The 23,844-nt window shown below is 38.3% G+C and overlaps 1 protein-coding gene across 4 annotated transcripts in view; it reads right to left on the minus strand.

Annotated features, from left to right (window-relative positions):
* CE4H1orf53 (chromosome E4 C1orf53 homolog) overlaps positions 1-23,844 on the minus strand; it is a 106,641-nt gene that overhangs the window by 75,800 nt on the left and 6,997 nt on the right. The window lies entirely within an intron of this gene.

Genomic DNA, 23,844 nt, shown 5'->3' on the forward strand with positions numbered 1-23,844 from the left:
AAAAAATTTTTAGAATTCCTACAAATTTCATTTTAACATAGTATTTCAGCTATAACCTTACCTGTGACAAATATGAAACTGCAATAGATAACTGGTTTATTTCTCTTAGGATAACGCATATAAGTTGAACATATAAAATTAGCACTGAAAAGATCCCAAATACTAACTGTTGGCATTAATTTTTACAACCTGAGAGAAGTCTCTATTTTTACTTACTTATATTTTAACAAAAAAAGATAATATTACTTTTTAAATTATATAAACTCTTAAATCAAAATAGAAAGCACATACAGAATAACGCATACATCAAAATGGTAGAGCGCAGTGGATTTTCCAGAGTGAACATATTCAGGTAATCTTCACCCAGATCAAGAAATAGGATGTTGCCAGAACCTCAAAAGTTCCTGTCATGTCCCCTTTTAGTCACTACCTCCTATTTAAGTTACTCACTCTTCTGACTAATTTTGTCTGTTTTTGAGCTTTATATAACTGAGTCATACATTACATATGTGTTTTTTTGTAATGTTTGGCTTCTTTTGTCCAACATTGTGCTTATGAGATTTATCCATTTTTTTTTGTAGATTTAGATTTTTTTCATTGCTAGATAATCTTCCTTGTATGAATACACCACTACTTATTCATTCAATTTTTGGTGGGAATTTAGGTATTTTCTAGTTTGGGGTTATTATGAATAACACTATTATAAACATTTAAGTATATGGTTTTGGTGAACATAACATGAAATGTGTTGACTATATACCTAAAGGCGGAATGGTTGGATCATAGAGTATGTGTAATATTATGATATAGCCGATCTTTAAAACTATGTCAGGATTTTACTGATTGTCCTAGAAAGCTAAAGTTGAATGTTTTTAAGTTCATAGTATTTAATAAAATCATAGCGTATTGTATTTCATTTGAGAATATGAATATAAATGTAGTGGGCAAAATCATGAGCCCCCTGCCCCGTTCCCAAAGATTCAAATTCTAATCCCTGGGATCTGTTTAATACGTTACCTTACATAGCAGAAGGAATTTTGAAGATATGGTTAAGTTAAAGATCTTGCGATGGGGAGATTAGCCTGGATTATCCAGATGGAGCTAATATAATCACAAGGGTCTTTGAGAGAGGAAGTAGGAAGGTCTGAGTCAGGAAGGAGGTATGTTGGCAGGAAAGAAGAGATCAGAGACAGAGAGATTTAAATATGTTGCACTACTGGCTTTGAATGTGGAGGAAAAGGACCATGAGCCAAGGAATGCAGAGGACCTCTAGACAGGGAAAGAAAAGGGGACACATCCTCCACAGAAGAGTCATCAGCAAAGGTTCTCCCTTTGAGCCTCCAGAAAGAACACAAACTTGTCAACAGTGATGTTAACTTAGATGACCCATTTCAGACTTCTGACCTGTAGAACTGTAATAGTTTTGTTTTCCTTTAAGCCATTGAGTTTCTAATTTGTTACAGCAGCAGTAGGACTAAAGCAATACTGAATGTGGTCTTTTATTTATTTCTTTCTTAAAACAATTAAAACCTTTTCTGCAGGCTCTTGAGAAATATGAAAATTGGATTATATTTCTAACACCAAGAAAAATGATTTAAAATTCTTTTTTTTTTACCACCTGGGAAGTTTATTATTTTTTCCTAAGCCTTTTATTTTAATTCCAGTACAGTTAATATACAGTGTTATATTATTTTCAAGTGTACAATACAGTGATTCAACCATTCTATACATTACTCAGTGCTCATCATGGTAAGTTTTGTGATTTTTTGGGGGGGCTAAAATACCTAGTGCATTTATTGGATCATAGGATAGTTCCATTTTCAACTTTTTAAAGAAACTCCATGCTGTTTTCCACAGTGCTGCATAAGTTTGCATTCCCTTGAATGTAGTCTTTTAAAAATGAGCTATTTTAAGTTCTACTTACATTTTTTAAATCAAATATCTCATTCTATTTTAGTACATAGTTTAATTTTAACAATAAAGATGACTCATCTCTTGTATGTTAAAATCTACTGCATAAGAATTAATAAATGTAGGTTAATTTCAACTAAGTACTTATACAGGCTGCTTTTTAAAATACTGCATTTATTTTAGTGATACCATATTTATCGTTTAGCTTGTCTTTCTTCCACAGTTTTATTTTTCCATTGGTTCCTTTTTATTTATTTTGTTTGGCCCCCATCATTTCTTAAGTTCTCTATAGAATTTCAGATGGTAAAAATTGCTATTTCATTAACTTCCTTGATCTCTATTTTAGTTAAACCTGTTTTTGATCGAAATTTGGATAAGATTCATATAACCAACTGAATAGATGGAGGAAAAGTACAAGAATAAACAAGTGCAAGACCTATTAATGTTCTCTGGACTCCATCTTTCCCTGATTTCCCCAAATGTTCTGCGACCTTCCTTTTTCACTAGAACATAGCCCCTCTTTAACTCAGAAAAGAAACATTTACCACATGGATAAGGAACAGAAATAAAGAAAAACATGAGAATTAAATTAAAGTCCAGGAAAATTTTGATTGCCAACATGTATTTCCCTAAATTAGACTATGGCCACAACCCTTGGCTAAATCCCAAACCCCAAAGCAGCAGCAGAGTAGCATCTGGGTGGGGATTATCTGATTTATGCAGGGGAAATCAAATCCACTTCAGGGACTCTGAGGCCATGTAGAAATTGTAACAAAGACTTAAGTAGCAAAATTTTTAAAAATTGTAAATACGGCATTATTTTTGTACAGATTAGACAGGAAATATTTAAACTGTCTTAAAGTAGTAAGTGTACTAATACTTTGACCATTACAGTATTCCTAGTTCTAGATATACTGTGCCAGTTATACAGATAAGCCTAAAGTTGGGAAACACTACATACAAAAATTTTGTAAAGGAGTAAATTTGGGAATAATTATTTGTATGTATACGTGTGTGTGTGTGTGTGTGTGTATCTTTCATATATCTTTGTTTTGCAGAAGGATTAATAGAAAGTGACTGATACATTTAAATTGTTATTCTTGTCTAATTGGTGAACAGTATTTATAAATCCTCTTTGTTTTTCCCCCTCCTGGGTTTGCAGTCTTGTCTCTCATTACAGGCCGGTCAGAGGTGACTATGCAATCCTCTGTTGCAGGCTAGCTTGAAGGTCTAGCCCTGGGATCTAAGCTGCTGCAAATTTCTTTCATTCAACTGGTAGTCTTGGTCAGAAGGAGAAGTAACAGGAGAGGACAGTGTATTGGGATTAATTACTAGAAAGAGAATGTGTGATTTCAAAGGAATATAAATAGGTTACCAAGTTGGGGGAGAAACAGATAAAATCAGGAGGAGAAACTCTAGTATGTTTACTTTCTTTGAAGCACAGAGATAAGGTGAGCCAAATATCCAGGCAGGTCAAGTTTTCAGTGAAGGATGAATTGAAAATCCTCCATGCCCACTTGCCCTGACAGAGGCCCTTTCCCCATGTTAATGACATTAAAATGACAAAAGACACAACTGCAGCATTATTCAGAATAGCCAACATAGCGGGAACAATCTAAGTGTCTGTCAACAGATAAATGGATAAAGGCAAGATATGTGTATCTAGATAGACAGACAGACAGACAGACAGACAGAGAGACAATATAAAGATATTCTTCAGTCATGAATAGGAAGGAAATCTTGTCATATGCCATAACATGGATGAACCTTGAAGGCATTAAGCTAAGTGAGATAAGTCAGAGAAAGACAAATACTGTATGATCTCATATGTGAAATCTAAAAAATCCAAACTTATAGAAATAGAGTAAAAATGTTGGCAAAGAAGGCTGGGAATTGGTGGAAATGGGAGATGTTGGTCAAAGGGTGCAAACTTCCAGTTATAATATGAAAATGTTCTGGGGATGTAATGTATGGCATGGTGAGTGTATATAGTTCATAATGCTGTATCATGCACTTGAGAGTTGCTAAGAGTAGATCTTAAATGTTCTTCCTACAAAAAAAGAAATGTTAATTATGTAACATGATGAAGGTGTTAGCTAAGGCTATGGTGATAATCATTTTGCAATATATAAGGGTATCAAATCAACACACTGTACACCTTAATCTTATGCAATGTAAGATGGCAATTCTTTCTCAATAAAACTGGAAAAAAACAACAAGATACAAGCAAATGAGGGAAATAGTAATTAGAAGCAGAGCAATGCATAGTTTAGTTAGCTACATGTTGGGAGAAAGTCTTGGTAGAGGAGTCAGTCTGTGAGAGGGTGGTATTGCAGACAAAAGATGAAATCATGAAGGAAAGAATTCAAGTTATGGATCAAAAGTAAAATGAAGCCACATACTCAAGTGCCTCTGGGATATCGGAGACTTTGGCTAAGTGGTGTTGATAATAAATCTTTGGGTTCAGTATGCATACATCTTGCCTGGTCTGGTTATCTGTATTGTTTCTTGGAAGTAACCTTGGTCTGGAAAGTTATAGAAGCTCATTTTCTTGGAAACCTCAGCAACTTGGCTAAGGACTTCAGAAATAGTCTCAGCCTGGCTAGATTTGTTCTATCAGGCCAATGTGATTGCTGTAAGAATTGTTAACAACCCAGCATGGGAATAGGAGGGGAGTCAATGCTCTTCATTCACTGCCCTCTCCTCCACAGGCTGGAGTGAGTTTAATCCTTAAGGTAAACAATTTCAAAAAAGATACCTCTTTGAACCCTAACTGACTGCTCTGGAAATACTCTCTCATTGTCCCCCTACCTCCTACTTCATCCTTCTGTTTTGTATGAATTAAAGCTAGGCTTACAAATGGAAAACAAATTGTGTGTGTACTATGATTCAGCTTCTTATGAATGAAATCATACAGAATATATTCTTTTGTGTCTGCCTTCTTTTGCTTAACGTTATATCTACAAGAGTGATCCATGTTGCATGTATAGATGACTTATTCTTTATATTGCTGAGTAGTACTCTGTTATATGAATATACCAAAACTGATTTATATACAGTCGTATTGATTGACATTTGGATTGTTACCAGGTTTTGGCTCTAATGGATAAAGTTGCTATGAACATTCTTGTACATGTCTTTTGGTGGACATGTAAACTAATTTTTCCTAGGTATATACCTAAAAGTGGAATTTCTATGTCATGGGGTTATTTTGCATGTTATACTTTAGTAGGTACTTCCAAAGAGTTTTCCAAAGTGGTTTTAGCAAGTTACATTCCCATTAACAATGTATGAGAGGTCTAGTTGTTCCAAATCCTTTCCAACACTTGGTATTATCAATCTTTTTATAATTTTAGCCTTATGATAGTTATATTGCAAAATCTTTGTGGTACTAATTTTCATTTCCTTGAAAACTAATAGCATTGAACACTTTTTCATGTGCTTATTATCCGTTTGGATACCTTCTTTTAGTGAAGTGACTATTTAAGCCTTTTGTCCATTTTTTTTGGATTGTTTGCTTTTAAAAAAATGATTAATGGGTGATTTTAAAACATTTTCAGTATGTTTCAATTCTCAGATACAGATATACATGTATATATCAGATACTGATTATACAACTGTCAGATATTGATGGTACATATGTCAGATATAAATGTATATATCCCTTAGGTTGGCCTGTAAGGCAATGCACCAGAATGAGCTTGAAAGGACACACTATAATAATTTTGCTTCATTTCTACAGTGTGTATAAGTTTTCTTAACACAGAAAACATTTCTGCTTTGTTTAATAAAATTAACATCGTTATCATAGCTCTTCAGAAGGTACCTTTCTTTCCACCTAATGGCACATCTTAAGGATAATATTAAGAATAGCACCCCCCCCACCAATTGCTTTCATTCAAATACAGGAAATGTCAAAATTATAGAACAAAAATGTCACCACTTCCACCACTCACTCTTTCATATATTTCAATTCATAATAACACAACATGGTCCCAAATACTCTGTCTTCACATTAACAGAAATAAGTGGAGGAAAGGAAAACATACATCCAGAGCTGTATGAGGCCTTTGTCATAATGGAAAGTAAAACACTCTTTTAAGATTTTGGATAGATGAGGTGCAGCTCTTTTCTTTGAAAAGCGAGAGGCTCATTCTCAAGCTGAAAGCTTGAGAAATGGGTACAATTTCAGTGGAAACTGAAAACCTAGAATTGATGGTCTTATGATCATGGCTCCCTGTATACCCCTTGGAAAGCATTCACATTTGGAGACACATACCTCAGTTAGAGAAACTCTGTATTAAGACTTGTGTTAATCATTCACAATTGAAGCTGTTTAATAAGTTCTGTTACCAGAATTCTGAATTGCGTTAGGGTGTACTGGACGCCTTCTGTTGGCTCCTTCATATCTCTCATCACCTTTCATCACCCTACTCTCTACTCTGGACAGCTGGGCTTTCATGGATTAACTCAACAAGCACCTCTTCCTTCCAAACCAGTGGGGTTTGGACAATGGGAATTCCTGACAGGAGACCGGAGAATGAGACAGGGTGTGGTTAACCTTGACTCTTCCCCTGTGAAATTGCCTTGAGCCTACCGCATTCCTCTTCTGAAGGTCATTACTCTTTTGAGTCTCTCTCCCAGTTTCCATAACCCTTTGTCTTCATCCTTTTGGCCATAGAGATGGAAGAGTTCTGCTGCTGGGAGCATGGTTTCCTGCACCACGCTTTGTAGCTTCCCAACATTGCCACGCCTCTGCAGTTAGTCCCTTTGTAAATAAACCCTTCTTAAACTTTATCCTAATTTGGAAGTGCCATCTGCTTCCTGTTCAGACCTTAACTGATACTCAATTTAGAGATTACTGGCTTTGCCCGAGTTCCCTCGGGATTATAGCTCCAACTATGTTTGGAGCCAAAGGAGCTCAAGTTGGATATGGATAGGATATTCTGAGGTCTGAGAGGTGCAAACGCACAGAGCCATTCTATTGGTTTTTCTATTACATTGTCCCCTGCTATACCAGAATGAAGCAAGCATAAGAATGATCTAAACCTGGAAGACTTGGCTATTTTGGAGGCCTTGCTGGGTGGGTAGGCAGCAAAGTACCTCTGAAGGTCGCAGCAGACTGCAGTGATGATAGAGATCCCAGAGGAGTCTGTCAGCCTACAAAAAGCCTCCTAACAATAAAATGGACATTTACTGAAGATTAGGGAAAATAAGAGTTATAATAGCATAGGAAGGAAAAAAACTTTAAAACTATTCCTTAGAAATAATTGCTTCCATGTTCAAGGGACCAAATATTCAAACACCATTTCCCATGTTCAAATACCAAGTTGATCAGCTTATGCAGAGTTTCCTTGAGGATGCTCAGAGTTCCTAACTTAAGTGTTTTATGTCCCTGTCCCCTGCCATTTTATTTATTTTAAATTCCTATAAAACCTCCACCTACCTTGTGAGAACCCCTAATCTTATACCTATCAGAGTTTATTATCCCAGGATTCAGAATCTTTTGTCTTGTAGTTAATATCCCTAAACCTGGGTATTTAGTTTTAGAATAACCTCAGCAGGCCAGTCCAGGGTAGGCCCTCCAAATCTCACCAAAAAGCCGGAGTGGAGAAGAGCACTCACAATAGTGTCTAGCCTTCACCTGAATGAGTATGGAAAGGTGCCCCCCAAAGGGAAACCATTAAAGCAAGGCAAATGTTGGCTCTGAAAGAGGATAGCTCTCCTTAAGGAGAAAGGGAATTACTTTCCAAACTGTCTCTTCCTTTGCAAAGCTATCTGTGTTAGTCTTCCGCATCATTGTGCAGAATGCTTTAAATAACTCATTTGCCTCCTTTCCCCAACTCTACCCTTTCCACATTGTTACCTCTAGTCCTAATAGTATTAAGAACCACAGTCTTTACAGAGTGAAAAACATCTTAATGTATACTTCCTTAGCCACACACACATACACGCACACATACAATCAAAGACCTTAAAAACTTTTCACTTCTGGCACCTGGGTGGCTCAGTCAGTTAAGCATCCAACTCTTGATTTCTGCTCAGGTCATGAGCTCACAGTTCATGGGACAGAGCCATGAGTGGGGTTCTTTGCTGACAGTGCAGAGTCTGCCTGGGATTCTCTCTCTTCCTCTCTCTCTGCCCTCCCCCATGCTCTCTCTCTCTAAATATAAATAAACATTTAAAAAAAAGCTTTTCGGGGTGCTTGGGTGGCTCAGTCGGTTAAGCGTCCGACTTTGGCTCAGGTCATGATCTCACAGTTCGTGGGTTCGAGCCCCGCGTCGGGCTCTGTGCTGACAGCTCAGAGCCTGGAGCTTGCTTCACATTCTGTGTCTCCCTCTCTCTCTGCCCCTTCCCTGCTCATGCTGTGTCTTTCTGTCTCAAAACTAAATAAACATTAAAAAAAATTAAAAAAAAAAAGCTTTTCATTTCAGTGTCCTGTAGTACTTCTAGCCTTATAATGAAAAATAGCAGCACCTGCCCAGGACTCGCCACTCCCTGATCCCATCCTTTTAAGCGCCTCTTTTTTTTTTATCTTGTATATTTACCTATATCTAAAAATTATGCTTATTTGGAAATTCTGGGTTTTTCTTTTCTGATATTGCTGACTGTAAATACCATGATGAGTTGTTCCTTTAGGAAGGAAGCAGCTGTGACGGATACTGCTGGCACACAACCCTCAGCTGTCAGCTCTCTTCAGGGGTCCCTTCTGTGCCAACATGAGGGAAGCCCACATTGTGTGAGTCATATACACAGCATATAAATTGCCAGCCCCCTCAGGGTGCCTGGGGGGCTCAGTTGGTTAAGTGTCCAACTCTTGGTTTTGCCCCGGGTCACGATCTCACGTTTTTGTGAGTCCAAGCCCTGCATCAGGCTCTGCGCGGGCAGCCAGGAGCCTGCTTAAGATTCTCTCTCTCCCTCTCTCTCTCCGCCCCTCCCTCACTCATACTCCCTCTCTCTCTCAAAATAAATAAAATAAAACTTAAAAAAAATGCTTAAGAAAAATCACCAGCCCCCTCATCCTGACTTGGGTCAAACAAACTTTGAAGAGCTATGTAGTGTCAGAGCTTCCAGGAGGGTTGGCTGAGGCCTTCCTTGAGACTCCATTACAGCCCAGCCTCTGCTCACTCTTCCTTCTTTTCCTTCCCTTTTGCAGAATGTTCCCTAGTAAACTTCCAGCTGTCAAGCCTCCTCCCTCTCAGAGGAGGCTTCCGGGGAATCGCCTGGGGTATTACCACAGTGACCGCCTGCTACAGGACATGAGGCCTTTTCTATCCTGGACAGCACTCCACTAGCCTTTGCCTTGTCACAGTTTCCTTTCATTTCACTTTCTTTGTTGTTGCATTATCATTTTTAGGTAAATTGAAACAGACATGCTAACAAACACTTGGCTTTTCCCCCCTAAGGAAACTCTGGTTAACCTGATTGATTTAATGAGTCTGTTTTGCAGAAGTTGACCAACTACTGATAAGATCAGCCAAGACTGGAGCAAACTGGAAATTGTTGCTGGTGTGAAGAAGGAACCAACAGTGAATGAGAGTAACCTCTGTAACAACACACACCCCTGGATCTGCCCCCCACTTGTCATGCTTATGCTGCCATTTGTAATGAACACCTGTCCCACGAAGGCATGTGATTCTGGAATACGCATGCTCAGAAAGGAGGGCATCTCCCTTTTCCCTATATCCAAACAGCATTTTCCATCCAACCTGCATACCTGGTGACATCCTGGCCCCTTGTCCTTAAATACACCCAACCCCAATCCTCCAGGGAGGAGGCAGATTTGAGGCTCCCTCTCCTGTCTCCTCGTTTGGTTGCCTCTCTAACAAACTCTTTGTTTGCTGCATCCCAGATGTCTCAGTGGTTGGTTTTGCTGTGCATCTGGCATAGGAACTTGGAATCAGTTACAAAGTCAGAATGTAGTATAAATGGCAAGATAGGTATTATTCACAGCTGGGTCACATCCTTTATTCTGACTATATTTTATTTCATGGACTTTTTCTTTCTCTCTTGGCTCATATTTTTACTTCCTCAGTTTTTGTACCAATTATCTCCTCATTCCAATTTTAAAACAAATTCTCCTTGGAAGATGGTCACAAATATTACCTATTCAATGAGTCTTATATTATTCTTAGAGACCTTGCTCTTGGAGGCCTCTATTCTGTTCTAATCTGGTTGTGCTCTATGCCTGATGAAGACTGTTGTCTTGGTACTTTTGTTCACCATCATTCTGCGAATCCCTTCCACTTATCTCCCGGTTGAATTCCTTGTTCCCTGGATCCCATTTCTTCCTCTTTCTTGGTTTACTGCCTCATTGCACTCAGGGCACATTCTCTAGTAGTTTTCTGGAAGGAGGTTTATGGCAGGTAAACTTTTAAGATCTTGCATTTCTGAAACTGCAATTCTGAAATCTTTATTTTCTCCTCATACTTAGCCAATAGTTTCACTGAGAATAAAATTTTAGATTAGGAAGCATTTTCTCAGAATCGTGAAGTCTTTGTCTTCTAACTTCCTCAGGTGCCTGTGGGAGGATCCTGTCCTTTCTTTGTGATTTTTGTTTGCTGATTCCTGAAAGCTTTGACATCTTCACAGAAACCCTGGTGTTCTGAATCTTTATGACACTATGACATATGTCTCTTTGTAGTCAATGATCTGGGAGTGAGCCCTTTCAGTTTTGAACCTCATGGTCTTTAGTTCTAGGAAAATCTCTTTCACTATTCCTTTGACAATATCTTCTCCCCATTTTTTGGTTCTCTCTTTCAGGTGTTGGACCTCCTGGCTTGATAGTCTAGTTCTCTCTCTCTTTTTTTTTGCTTTCTCTTTCCATTTGCCTTTTTATGCTAATTAGGGGAAGTTTCTTAACTTTTTCTTCCAATCTTTCTGATGATTACCTTTCTACTTTATTTTTGCTAGTTTACTCCCAAAAGCAGGAGCTTTGTCCCTCCTCCTCCTCCTCCTCCCCTTCTTCCTCCTCTTCCTTCTTCATTGATATCTGCTTTTTACTTCAGAGACTCAATAACTTGTCTGATTATAGTAATTATAGGTTTTTTAAAAAGATTTCCCCCTCATTTCTTTCCTCCTTTCTTTTATTTATATTTTCTCTGCCTTTTATATTAGAGGTTTTTTCAGATGACAGTGACACTCTGCTATCAAATTATTATTTTCATTTTAAGTGTCAGACGCTAAAAAGCTGATTAGAAGCTCTGTGTGCTCTGATGGAGCTTGTCTTCTGGTGGACTTTACCATTAGGTCATTGTGTGGGGCTCAAAAGAGTCAGTATCTTCAGTTCTTTTCTTATTAAGCCTGAAGTCTCTCCTTCTATTCTCTTCCCCACCTCATCAGCTATGCCGATGTACTTGAGGCTTAGAGCCCTTCCGGTTCAACTGCTATAGACAGTAAATGCATCTTCTGTTTGAGAAGGCGTATTTGCTTTGTTGCATGGGTAGGGGAGACCAGGGTTAAAATCCTACTTTTAAAAAGATTTTTAAATAGGTCTCTTCAGCCTCACCCAAACCCTGTTTCCCAAGATACTCCTCATTGCCTCTGATCCCTTCATCTTTCCACAAATCTGTCAGGAGAGTTGATTCACATCTTTTGGACTTAGATGCTTAGATTTTAGCTTTCTCTAAACTGCTAAGTCAGTTCTCTTTTCTGTCTCCAAGATTTCTTCTTTTGTATGAGGTCATATATTTTTCTAGTTGTGTGTGTGTGTGTGTGTGTGTGTGTGTGAGAGAGAGAGAGAGAGAGAGAGAGAGAGAGAGAGATTTTTCTCTTTGTGAACATTGCTGTGGGGTTTTGGAAGGGAGTGGAAATATGTTTTTATTTTTTTCTTGTATGATTAAGGCAATCTCCCGTAGGTCTCCCCTTTTGTTCCATGTTTAAATGACAGTCTGAGGGAGAGTGAGAGTCTTACTCTTTCAGCTACATTCACAAGAACATTATAGAGTATCATTTCATTGAAAAGATATGAGCACAGTTAGTGACCAGCCTGGTGCATAGTATACAATGTTGCTAATTGTTACCTAAGAAGGCCCAGAGGTGAGAAAATATAAGATAGATTGGAGGACAGCATGACATTTGACATTCTTTGGGTGATTAAGTATGTGGGACATGAAGATACAGAAATAGGAAAGGCAAGTCTCACACTCACGAGTCTGAGGACTTGAAGAAACACAATATGAATGAGCATGTCAAGAAGACTTTTTACTTTTTATTTATTTTTTCCCTGAACATCAACCTTTATGCTGGGTGAAAAAGAAGATAAAGTTAAGTAAGACAATGTGTTGCTCCTACTTTGGTATACTTCAATGTAGAATTTAGGACTTACAACTTGTCTACTTCAAAAGGATAAGAGATGGTTTAATGTATCTATAAATACAGAATGGACAATGGGTTGAATATCTTCTGTCTGCCCTTCCAGATCACGTCCCCACCCGTCACTCTGCTATATGTCTTGGGAGGCTGACTTGGACAGGTTACATCAACTCAGCTCTTGTGTCATCTGCCTTTTTGTTGGATCCCACCAGAGGGAAGCTGCAACAGGAGATCTAGGGAAAGAAGGAGAATGAACTAAGGGTATTTCTTTCCCTGACACCTTCCTTGTATTATCTTTCTTCTCCAGCTTCCTCACCAAAGGTGACTACTCTAGTCAAGGCACCACCTCTATATGACTCTCTCCCTACTGTCTACTCTTTTCTCATCATGCAGCTGATAACCCCTCTTACTCTGTAATTTTGGTGGGAAGTGCTGCTATGAGTATACTTGAGCTTCCAAATGATGCAAAATGTTGAACCTGAATACTTTTAAACAACTTGAGCTAAGTGCTCAACAGGGTGGTAAGGGGAGTGGGTTTCCCCCCTCGCCCACCCTCAGGCTTTTTGTTGCCTGAGGTACATGCGTACGTGACTGAAGGGTCGAAGTTGCCAATAAGTGAATTTGGCGAATATATTTTAATGACTCTTCTTTTATACCCTCATACTTACCAACTGAGCTAAATGGATATGCTTCTAGTTTGCTGGCTAAGTACTTACTATTTTGCAGAGTATTATAACTGATTGATGTGGCAGGACTAAAAGAAGAAAAACAGGTGTTTATTCTGAAAGATGTGTCATAGTCCAATAAGGAAATCTTTCCACCTAGTTCTGTATTCGCCACTTTCTTAGAGGCTTAGAGGGGAGGTTGAATCAACATTGATCCATATGAACTATGTTGTACAGCCTGAGATTTTCACATGATGACAGCAAAACAAATACATCTGTGAAGTGGTCTTTAGGCAAAGGCTTGGTGTAAATGTGATATTAGAACAGAGGGTCATGGAAAGGTAAGGTACCAGGTAGCTTGAAATAGATCAAAGTTAAGATTTTTATGGACTCATAAATTATTTAAATCAATTTCCAAAGTTAGCCTGTGCCTTAAATACTACTTCATGTTCTCTTTCATCTAGAAAGACTATTGAATATCATAGCTGTTTTTTTTTATTTAAAAAAATTTTTTTTCAACGTTTATTTATTTTTGGGACAGAGAGAGACAGAGCATGAACGGGGGAGGGGCAGAGAGAGAGGGAGACACAGAATCGGAAACAGGCTCCAGGCTCTGAGCCATCAGCCCAGAGCCTGATGCGGGGCTCGAACTCACGGACCACGAGATCGTGACCTGGCTGAAGTCAGATGCTTAACCGACTGTGCCACCCAGGCGCCCCTCATGGCTGTTTTTAAAAAATGTTTAACATTTATCAATTTTTGAGAAACAGAGCGTGAGTGGGGGAGGGACAGAGAGAGAGGGAGACACAGAATCGGAAGCAGGCTCCAGGCTCTTAGCTCCCAGCTTTCAGCACAGAGCACACTGCTGGGCTTGAACTCACGAACCACAAGATCATGACCTGAGCTGAGGTCAGCTGCTTTATCAACTAAGTTACCCAGGTGCCCCATCATAGCTGGTTTTTAAAGAGCATTAATTTGTAAAAAAATTTCCATGAAAATGTTTGATAATTATTAAATTCTAACAACAAACATCATTCAGGGGGAAAAAGAGTCTTAAAACTGGCAATTTTCAGGGACTCCTGGCTGGCTCAGTCAGTAGAGTATGTGTGACTCTTAATCTCAGGGTTATGAGTTCAAGCCCCACGGTGGGCATGGGAGCCTATAACAAAGAAAAAACTGATAATTCATTCTAAAAACATTGAATTTAAGCACTGATAGAAATATTGCCTTTTTAGGGGTGATGGTTAAAAGAAACACTGAAAGGAATATACCAGGAGCCCATTGTATTGTTTTGCAAGATTAACTTATATGCTAATAAGAGATTGTATTCATCTTGCCGATATGTGAATATAAAACTCCACGGACCAGTTACATAGAAGCTGTCCAAGGGTTTTGAATGCAGATACCAAGCACCATAGGTAACAGGTGTGTTGGAAATGTGTTAATCGACGGACCTGCTTGTGTAAATGCATGGTGAGAGATCATGATTACTGTACCCTTCATGTGCTGCAAAGGGAATAACAGCTTAAATGCCCCTGCAAAGGGAGGGAAAGATCTTCTGTAGTAAAATGCTGGAGAGAGTAATCTTTTGGTCCATTAGTTAGCAAGAAAAGGATAGGCTTTTTTCTTCCTAAAGAACAGAGCGCTATCTATATCTATCTATGTGGTTGGTCATAGTGGCCAAACTTCCGTTGAGGAATGTATCATTCACCTGAAGTCTTAAATGTCAGAGCTTAGCTAGTCTCTCCATAAACTCATGATTATCCATGAGAAACCGTAAGGGAGAAGACGCTGCAGGTTCAGAAGACCATGTGACGGGAGACTAAATTTCATTAACAACACCCTGAGAGGAGCCAGTCAGCCGAAGGGAACAGCAGGGGGAATCCCCACCTCTTAACACAGAAAATGCTCGTACCAGCTCCGCCTCTACTTTTGCCACACCTGCTGCACAATCATTCATCAGGCTGAAAGCTGTGGGTGTGACTGAGGGGCAGTACCAAGGATGATCCACAATCGTGAGGGGCTTCCAATTTGTTCACTGGTGTATGGAAACGCAGAAAACACGTTTTTCAAACTACATGCAATTGTTCTCAAAAACAGACGCTAAGTCTTGTCAATATTGTCTTTCAACGCCTACAAGCTAGAAAAAGAAGTACTCAAAATATTGTTGAATAGGTGAATGAATAAAATAGTAACTAGTTTAGTAAAATGTGAGGGAGAGGAGAAGCAGGAGAGTCTGGGAGGTACCGAGTCTTGTATTAGATAAGGTTAGATTAAATCTGATACCTCTGAGGGAAAATCTATTACTTGCTGAGGGGAGCGCCTCTTTTTTCCTTCCCTCCTTCATATTATTAGAGTAATAAAAGTATCAAGCACTTATAATCAAAGTCATTTAAACCTTTTACAGAAAGGGGCACCTGGGTGGCTCAGGCAGTTAAGTGTCCGACTTCAGCTCAGGTCATGACCTCAAGGTTCCTGAGTCTGAGCCCCACATAGGCTCACTGCTGTCAGTGAAGAGCTTCAAATCCTCTGTCCCCCTCTCTCTGCCCCTCCCCGCATGCGCGCGCGCGCGCGCGCGCGCAGCGCGCGCGCACACACACACACACACACACACACACACACTCTCTCTCTCAAAAATGAATGAACATTAAAAAAAAGAATCAACTTTTTACAGATGATTCTTATGCAGTTAATATTAATGTTAGATATAGTTTTTCATTTCCTCTTTTATCTTTTTTATTCTTTTAAGCATAATTTTATATATTGAACCAATTGTCCTTTTGCAGTCAAAATCTTAGGGAAACAATAAAGTTTTAGAGATGGATGCATTCTGAAAGTAGTAAAATCCAAAGTCTTAAGACTTCCAGAATAACAATAATATGCTATACAATATGCTATATATTATAACAATAATATTCTTTTCTTCTTTACATGGTGGTCACTCCATCATTGCATTAATCAATCAGTAAATACTTATTAAATACCAAATGGCCCCCAAATAATGTGGGATATTACAGAGGGGATGCACACATACACACACACACAAACACACACAGCAGAAATCATAGTTTCTGCTTTAAAGTATTTATAATTGGAAGAACTTAAATTATGTATGTGTTTAAAGCAAAGAGCAGTCAAACATCAAACAGCTGGAAATTGTCTAAAAGTGCCTTGGAAACACAAAGGGGAAATGTTATTATTAACCAAAACCAGCAAAAGGAGTTTTTATGAAGGAGGCAGGACCTGGACTAGACCTTGAGGGACAGTTAGCAGGGAGACAAAGTGTCTTCCAGATGGGATGGATACACTGGCATAAAAGCTGGAAGGAAAAGGAGGCTGACACTTCTTACACCCCACGTTAGAAGCCAAAGTAAGGTGTGACTCTCACAGCAAGTGACAGGCTGTAAGTACCAGGCTGATATTACGGGAGGAGAAATGTTGCTTTGGGACAGTGACAGATGGCACTATTGTTTGGGAATTAATTTGAGTCTCAATGTTTTGTGCCTGCAACAGGTGTGCTGTGGATACTTTTAAAGAAGCTAATGGGGAATAGCTGAGCTGCTGGGTGTTCTGTTTAAAACATGGTTATGAAATGTAGAGTGGTGATTAGTTGGTTTTTATTTTTCATTTGAGCATAATTGACACACAATGTTACATTGGTTTCAGGTGTACAACATAGTGATTCAACCTCTCTATACCATATGCTATGCTCACCACAAGTATAGCTACCATCTGTCACCACACATCACTATTACAATATCTTTGACTATGTTGTTTGTGCCTTTTATTCCTACAACTTATTCATTCTGTTGCTGGAAGCCTGTATCTCCCACTTCCCTTCACCCATTTTGCCTGTCCCTGCACAGCCCCCCTCCTCCGTCAACCATCAGTTTCTTCTCTGTATTTGTAAGTCTGATACTGCTTTTTGTTTATTGATTTCCACATATGATATTTGTCTTTCTCAGCCTGCCATATTTCACTTAGCATCATACCCTCTGGTTCCATCCATGTTGTTGAAAATGGCAAGATCTCATTCTTTTTATGGCTGAGTAATACTCCATTGTGTGTGTATGTGTGTGTGTGTGTGTGTGTGTGTGTGTGTGTGTGTGTACACATCTTCTTTATTCATTCATCTGTTGATGGACATTTGGGTTGCTTCCATATGTTGGCAATTATAAATGTTGCAATAAACATAGGGGTGCACATATCTTTTTGAATTAGTGTTTTCATTTTCTTTAGGTAAATATCCAGGAGTGGAATTACTGGATCATATACTATTTCTATTTTTAACGTTATGAAGAACCTCTATACTGTTTTTCACAGTGTTTTTACCAATTTACATTCCCACTAACAGTGTATGAAGGCTCCTGTTTCTCCACATCCTCGCCAACACTTGTTATTTCTTGTCTTTTTGATTTTAGCTATTCTGACAGGTGTACGGTAATACTTCATTGTGGTTTTGATTTGCATTTCCCTGATGATTAGTGATGGTGAGCATCTTTTCATGTGTCTGTGGGCCATCTGTAAGTCTTCTTTGGAAAAATGTCTATTCAAGTCCTCTGCCCATTACTTAATTAGATTTTTTTTTTTAGTGTTGAGTTGTATAAGATTTTTATACATTTTGGATACTAACCCCGATTCAAATGTATCATTTGTAACAATTTTCTCTCAATTAATAGGTTGCCTTTTCGTTTTGTTGATGTTTTCCTTTGCTGTGCAAAAGCTTATTTTGTTGTAGTCTCCATAGTTTATTTTTGCTTTTATTTCTCTTGCCTCAGAAGACCTATCTAGAAAATGTTTTCTAGACTTAGAAAATGTTTCTATGTCTGGTGTTAGAGAAATTGCTGCCTGTGTTCTTTGCTAGAATTTTTATGGGTTCGGGTCTCACATTTAGGTCTCTTACCCATTTTGAGTTTATTTTTGAGTTATGGTGTTAGACAGTGGTCCAGTTTTCCCAGCAGCATTTATTGAAGAGACTGTCATTTCTCCATTGTAAATTCTTGCTTCCTTTGTTGTAGATTAATTGACCGTATAAGTATGGGATTATTTCTGGACTTTTTATTCTGTTCTATTGATCTATGTGTCTATTTTTGTGGCCGTACCATGCTGTTTTGATTACTACAGCTTTGTGGTATATCTTTGCTTTTTGTATATATACCATAGGTTTTGGGTTTGTGGTTACCATGACAGGAGGTTCATATATAATACATATATATAGCAGTCTATGTTAATTTGACAGTCATTTAAGTTGAAACATATTCTTTTAAAAAAAATCTTTCTTTTTTGTATTCCCTCTCCCACACTTCATGAATATTCTGTCATATTTTACATCTTTTTATTCATAATTTTCTTATGTCTAATTATGACTATTTCTATTCCACTTAAAGAAGTCCCATCAACATTTTTTGTAAGATTGGTTTAGTGATGATAAACTGCTTTAATTTCTGATTGTCTGGGAAACTCTTTATCTCTCCTTTTTAAAAAAATTTTTTTTAAAATATTTATTTCTTTTTGAGAGAGATAGTGTGAGCAGGGGAGGGGCAGAGATAGAGAGGGACAGAGGATCCCAAGTGAGCTCTGTGCTGACAGCAGAGTCTGGTGAGAGGCTTGAACTCAGGAACCATGAGATCATGACCTCAGCCAAAGTCATCCATTCAACCAACTGAGCCACCCAGGTGCCCCTCCTTATCTCTCCTTTAAATCTGAACGATAATCTTGCTGGGTAGAGAATTCTTGGTTGTAGGGTTTTTCCTTTCAGAACTTTGAATATATCATACCACTGCCTTCTGGCCTGAAAAGTTTCTGCTGAAAAATGAGCTGACAGCCTTATAGGGTTTCCCTTGTAGGTAACTTTTTGCTTCTCTCTTCCTGCTTTTAAAATTCTGTCTTTATTTTTAGCCTTTGACATTTTAATTATGTGTCATGGTGTAGACCTCCTTGGGTTTATCTTGTGTGAAACTCTATGCTTCCTGAACCTGGATGTATATTTCCTTCCCTAAGTTAGGAAAGTTTTCAGCTATCATTTTTTCACAAAAATTGTCTGCCCCTTTCTGTCTTTCTTCCTCTCCCTCTCCTTGTTGTTGTCATCTTCCTCTTCTCCTCCTCTCCTCTTCTTCTTGCCCTATAACATCAATGTTTGTTCACTTGATGTTGTCCAAGAGAGCCCTTAACCTATCCTCATTTAAAAAAATTCTTTTCTTTTTGTTGTTCAGCTTGAGTGCTTTCCATTACCCTGTCTTCCAGATCACTGATCCATTCCTCTGCATTTGCTAATCTGTTGATTCCCTCTAGTGTATTTTTTATTTCAATTATTGTATTCTTCAATTCTGATTGGTTATTTTTTTGTACCTCTTTATCGAAGATCTTACTGAGTTCTTCCACTTTTCTTTCTAGCCAGGTGAGCATTACGGTCATTACTTTAAATTCTTTCTCTGGCACATTGGTTATCTTCATTTCCTTTAGTGCTTTTTCTGAACTTTTGTCTTTTCTTTCTTTTGGAACATATTCCTTTGTCTCCCCATTTTGCTTGACTTTCTGTGTTTGTTTCTATGAATTATGTGGAACAACTACTTCTAAACTTGAAGACATGGTCTTGCATATGATCATCTCTTATGTAGACTATATATAACTGGTGACTTTTGCTGGCTGTTTGGAGTTGTGGCTGTGTGGGCTAGGGGTCCTATGGCTCTCTATATAGCAGGCATCCTGGCAGGACAGCTCATAGAGAGCTGGTTAGTTTTGAGGAATGTAAGTAATTTGTTTCTTAATTTTTGCTACTATCCAACTTGCTTATTTAGTCTCACTGTGCTTCACCTAGTAACATCCTGTGCTTTGATGGCTGAAGATCCAGGAGACTTGGGTTTGAAGCCTATTTATATAACTTTGGGAGAGTTATATTTCTAAGTCTAATTTGTAAGAGAGGGAGAAACACTTGGCCTCCCTCAGTGATTGTGAGGATGAATTGAAAAATGTATTCAAATATGTAATAAATCTCTTGACACATATTTTCCTCTTTCCTTTTTTTTTCTTTCTCAGTTCTCAAACAATAGGCAACTATACTCAAGAAGACCACAAAACTTATCATATCATATAAAACCTGTGACAGTTTTTGGACTGAAAAGGAGCATTGCTGAAAATTATACTAGGGCACAGTAGTAAATTAAAACTGACCCTTACTATATTTCTTTATGAAAAGAGAAGAAAAAATAAATGAGAAAAAAATTAAACCCCTATAAACCATTGAATAAAACACTTGTATCACAAGAGATGTTCTTGTGTTTCTCTACAAGGATCTCAAAATCAAAATCAAAATCTTATTGCAATGTGCTTGGCAGTTCTCACTAAAAGTAGCAATGAGCACAATATTAACTGTAAACTGCCACTCTTGTTCCCTCATGGCATCATATTCTTTCATATTCTTTCTTCTCAAACTTTCTGGCTGATACATTCTGGCTGGTCTGGGAAATCAGGGACACCAGAAATTGGGGCCTAAAAAGACCTGATTTATATATATTTAGATTCCAGCATGATTAAGTTTGGGATAGAAAATTGAATTTATATCATGGTCTTTCCTGAGAGGGATTTCAAGGAGGCACTGCAGCATAATGTGGAGGTGAGGTGTGTGGGAATAGTTTAACTTGTTATTAGAGACTTTTTGACATTTCACCATTTTATTTTTATGCTTTGAATTCCCTCACTAAAAGGTGGGAACAGAGATATTGACGTTGCCATTGAAATATTGCTGCCTTCTTTCATAGGTGACTTGAGTCTTATATAATGTGCCTTAATATTTGGTAGCAATTAATACTGTGTGTATAAACTTACCACATAAACTTGATTCTATGCTTGCCAAGCAAACTAAATAGAGAATCTTAGTCTAAGAAGCTTCAGTCCTAACACATTAATTAGCACATGTGTGAGTCTAGGACATTATGAGTAAGTCAACGGAAACTGAGCTCTAATCTACTCTGGGTTTCTTGCAGGAATTGTTTGTAACCAGGTGCATCCATTACAGTGAGGGGACTTTTAACCATATGTTCACAGGACTTCAGGTTTGATTTCAGGACATGTTGGGGTGCTCTTAAAAGTCACTTCAGTGAATCTGTGGATCCTGTTCTGGCCTCATTAGGCTGCCAGGATGTCCTTTGGGCCCCTGAATCAGTGTCACAGATTGTGAGGTAACCAGAGAGCATCTTAATACCTTCTTGGTGACAGCAAGCATCTGGCTCTTTTCTTTTCTTGGATGAATTTTTGCATGCTTTTTCTTACTACGTGTTTTAGACTTTTTGGTACATATTACCAAAATAATAGGACTCTATACAAATGAGAGGAAAAACCTTTGCTTAGGGACTTCTGGGACAATGCAGCATTAAAGCAAGCCCAGAGAAGACAATGCAGCTGATAACCTGAGTCAGAAAAGTTTAACCTATCACTGGGCTCCCAGCATGCCAGTAATCTCTATTTATAGGTGGGATGAAAACATGCCCCCAGAAGTTGAGTGTCTTCCTGAATATTATGATGGTAATGGTGAAGGTTCACAGGATAGGAGTTTTTGGGCAAAGAAACTGAACCTCTCCAAAGAGTAGTAAGTACTAGTTTTTATAAATAGCTAGAGGATATGTATCAGGTACTCCAACTAAGTCAGTTTGGGAGTCAAGACACAGTATTCTGGAAATGTGGGAAAAGTATAAGCTTGAAGCAAAAGGAAAGCATCTTTGGAGGCCTTGTGCATTGAAAGGAAGAGGGCTAGATCCGGACAGGGCAATGGCAACTACACAGCAGAAGACAGCATCTCCTAGAGCCAGAGGAGGCACAATGGGTACACAAAAGACGATAAGATTTAAACACTGGTTCAAGGGCAAGTGATTGAACCCATCATAAGGTAATTGCTAATTCAGATCTACCCAGGCAGCTGTTTCTAGCATCCATTTCTTATAACATGCAGCTTGATGATGTAGACAGTTTATGCTCATTGGTCTCTTTTTTTTTTCTAGGCCCCCACTTGCATAGAAAATTCCTACCACATATTTTTTCCCTAATAATGTAATTTTAATGTAATAGGTTAAAAATTCTAAGTCGAATGGAGATTAACTTCACAAATATATGGCATAAGATAACAAGAATCATAAAATATCTATCTTTATGAATATTCATAGAGAATTATACTTTAGTTTGGCTTTTTCATCTTTGAGAACCAGAAAATCCGATTTCAAGACTGTCTTTCCCCAAAGATAGTTTGTCTATGGACCAATTATGTTAAAGTTGTTTTCAACTTTAGCTTTCATTATTTGTAAAATGAAGAACAATGATATTTTTCTAGTTTCTTTTAGTTTTATATAACAAACTGTTTTAGTTTGCTACATAAATGCTTTTATATATCCTACAACTTGTACAAAGGACTTTTCAAAAAAGATATGACTTCTAAAGCATTTAATACTGCTTGTAACTTGGGTAAAGATATCAATGAGGGAGATGCCACATGATAATACGTTTGAATTGAAATATAAACCTAGTTTTATTTTGCAAGTGAGTGAGTGAGGGAGAGCGAGAGAGAAAAGAGATAGACATGTGCTTTATGAAGAAAATGGCTTTTAAAAATGGCTCAGTAGTATTTTGCAGGCCAACTTTATTTCCTGGTGCCTCTGGCAAACAGGGGAAAGTGCATTCTTCCACACAGGCATTCTTGGAATAAAATGTCTCTAGGGAGTTCACTTCCTGCTTCATCATGCATCATACCTGTTTTACCTACTAATCTATACCTCACAGGACTATTGAGAGCCCTAGCTAATAAAAAGCGATCATAAAGCACTTGGCAAAACCACAACAACTATAAAAGGATACATGCAAATGTGGTAAGGCTTGCCTTTCTGGTATGTACATGAAGTCCTTGCGCATGAAATAGTGCAGTGACTCAAATGTTAAGAAATTTTTTTCTCTTTCACAAACTGGAAGTAGTTTTGCCAGCTGGCTTGCTGGAGTGAATTGCTTTGAACTCAATAGTAGGCCACTTGATTGAAAACCTTCCTCCTGATTCTAATATTAGACCTCTCCTCATGAATTTGTGCATGTATTACTTAAGAATTCATACCTGCTTATTTAAAGGGGAAGAGCAACATGTTTGTGTTAGAAAAACGTACAGAAATAAATGGGTTGCATGGTAATCAATGGTCTCGTGTCATCACTGAATAGGAATTAGTAGCCCTTACTTGGTAGTCTTCTAAAGCAACCACTGTGAGAACACATTGTAATTACCATACGCAGTGCACACACTAATGTTGTATGTTCCTGATCCACAATTCAACCTGGCAGGAAGTAAAGAGAAGACCCAGGGAGTGGCCGTACAGTAGATAGAAAGAGTGGTCAGTCCATCCTGGTGTGAGGATTCCACTCAGTCACAAACAGACTATCAGGCTGAGTCATGAGTCCAGGTGCCACCATCCCACTCCAGCCAAGTGCAGCTATCCCGACTGCCAGGAGAAGACTCCTGGAATTACACATAGTGAATGAAGAATGGCAGGTGAGACTGAGCCCTTGTTACAAAGGAAGCAAATCCCCAAGAAACTAAGAAGACCTTTATCAGTTTCATTCTGCTCCTCCTTCTCTCTCAGAAAAGATTACAAGCAGAGGTCTTCTTCAGAAATACTTGCCTATGTCTTGGGTGCGACATCAGAGACAACAGCAGAGAGAGAAGATGACATCCATACTTTTGAAGCCCAGGAGACTTCTCAGTCCCTGCTTATTTTTATTTTGGCTTTGCTTGAAACAATAAAAAAGGGGAGGTGGTCAAATATTTTGAAGTTTTGAATCTCTGTTTATCACTCTAAGGATCTTCTGCTGCAGAACTGTATGATTTTACCTGGTATTTGAGTTCAATGCTGGCATGTAGTGTTTTTCTTTTTCCCCCTAGAAGTGACCAGATTTAAGTGCATGTAATATTTACTTTGTTATTTTCTTA

Source organism: Acinonyx jubatus, chromosome E4 (assembly GCF_027475565.1).
Source record: "Acinonyx jubatus isolate Ajub_Pintada_27869175 chromosome E4, VMU_Ajub_asm_v1.0, whole genome shotgun sequence".
NCBI lineage: Eukaryota > Metazoa > Chordata > Mammalia > Carnivora > Felidae > Acinonyx > Acinonyx jubatus.